At 36.8% G+C, this 1974-nt stretch overlaps 1 long non-coding RNA gene across 1 annotated transcript; it reads left to right on the top strand.

Annotated features, from left to right (window-relative positions):
* Nucleotides 1-639: 639 nt before the first annotated feature.
* On the top strand, nt 640-1974 carry LOC141655824 (uncharacterized). The gene is made up of 3 exons (XR_012548198.1): nt 640-805; nt 929-1128; nt 1830-1974. It is a non-coding gene; the product is annotated as an uncharacterized LOC141655824 (long non-coding RNA).

The raw sequence follows: 1974 nt of genomic DNA, 5'->3' as shown, positions 1-1974 counted from the left end.
AAAAGTGATTTAAAGCTAAAAATTACTAATTATTAAGAACATAAAACTGAAATTAACAAGAATAACGTACCTGACAACGCGATTGTGATTGAAATTGTATGATAGTTGATCATAAATCGAAGACTGGGCTGAGATCGAACAAAAAACTAGAAATGAGGAATAAAAAGTAAGGAAAATTAGGGTTTTCATGGAAGAGAGAGTAAGAGAAGAGAGAAGGTAGAGAGAGACGTTTTGTGGGAGAATGATGATTTTGGCTCAAAAAGGGTTTATATATGGGTGCGCGGAAATGACAATTTTGCCCTTAATGATCCGCGCTCAATATGGGACGTTGGATCTCTTAGATCTAACAACTAGTAGTAATCCTCAATCCTCAAATATATGAGTCATACTCACATGATCCCATTCCTATATATATATATATATATATATATATATATATATATATATATATATATATATATAGGGGCGAGATCAGGTACGAACTAAAGTACGGTGCGAACCGTACGAACTAACTTAACTAAAGTCATTCTCACTTTCTCAGGCACGCTTTCTTATTTCTCTATCCAATTAAAACAATTCAACAGTCCTCCACCACAAACACTCTACTTCCATCGCCTCTTACACTTCCACCGTCGGAGCCACTTCCACCGTCGGCCGATACTTCCACCATCGGCAGCCATTTCCACCGTTGCTTCTACCACTCTCCCAAGAACGGATTTCACTCTATACTGCTTCGACAATGGATAAGAAACAACAATAAAAATCCCAATAGCAAGCATGCTTCATAAAATAACTTTTACTACTGGTAAGCGTATGATTGATCTTATGATGCCCTGATTTTGCTATAACAATTTGCTTAATAACAATTTTAATTCTTAACCGGGTTTATCGTAATTGAGTGTTAATTTGTTTTCATTTGACACTACAGGGGTGTTTTGTTGTTTGAGATGTGAAAATGAAGGGCTGTAAATTGGGATTTTTATTGTTGTTTCTTGGTCATTTGGCTGTGATAAAGGCAGAGGTGTACATAGTGATACTTGAGGGGGAGCCCGTGGTCAGCTACCGAGGTGGGGTTAATGGTTTCGAGGCCACTGCATCCGAGTCTGACGAGAAGATTGATGTTACCAGGTAAGACTGCTTATTTTACTACTGGTAAGTGTATGCCGTAACATTGTGATGATGAGTTAACTTTCATTCTGGTGAATTAGTATAGGTTTGTTATGTTTCTCATAATGCCTGAAAACTGAGTGTCATTCTGGATAATCTTGGTTATTGAAGTGAAATAGATGAATGGTGATGGATTTGCTTGTAAGACATGTAATGTGTTACCATGATCCCAAATTTATTTCTCCCCGCTAGACTTCAATGCTCAAAAGATATCAATTCTGATCATAGATAATCACAGCTTGATATGAAAAAAGGTTAATTGCATTTACTATTATATGAGAATGCTTGCTCTTTCTTTCTTATTCCACTAAGTTGCACTATATTTGGTTGTGGGGTTAGTTTAGGGATGATGGTGGTGGTTGTGCGCGCTAGGTGGTGCTGATGGGTAGTCGTAGTTGATCTCCAGAATGTGGATACAAAAAATAGCATCCCGGATACATGTAATATTAATACTAGATACACAAATTGATTTGTGTTTCTAGTGGTAATACCATGTGTATCCGGCAGTAATACCATGTGTATCTGGTAGTAACATATGTATTTGTTGTATCTGTAATCGAAGATTTTAAAAAATGATTTATATATCCATCCTTCATCCCTATGGTTTTCTCTTCGGCGTCTTTCAAGAATTTCTTCGTAACTAATTGCTTTTGATTTAGTAGTAATCTGCCCAAATTCGGATTAACATCTGAAGCTGTCAAGTGCTTCTGGTCAATCAGCTGAAAGTTCCTACCATTCAATTTTCGTATTTTCTCAAGGTACTCCGGTGGCGCACATCATATTTTCTCGTATCCTTACCTTTCTTTG

This window comes from Silene latifolia, chromosome 5 (genome assembly GCF_048544455.1).
Source record: "Silene latifolia isolate original U9 population chromosome 5, ASM4854445v1, whole genome shotgun sequence".
Lineage (NCBI taxonomy): Eukaryota > Viridiplantae > Streptophyta > Magnoliopsida > Caryophyllales > Caryophyllaceae > Silene > Silene latifolia.
Note: the sequence above shows the minus strand (reverse complement) of the source record. Positions and strands in the feature narration are given on the sequence as shown.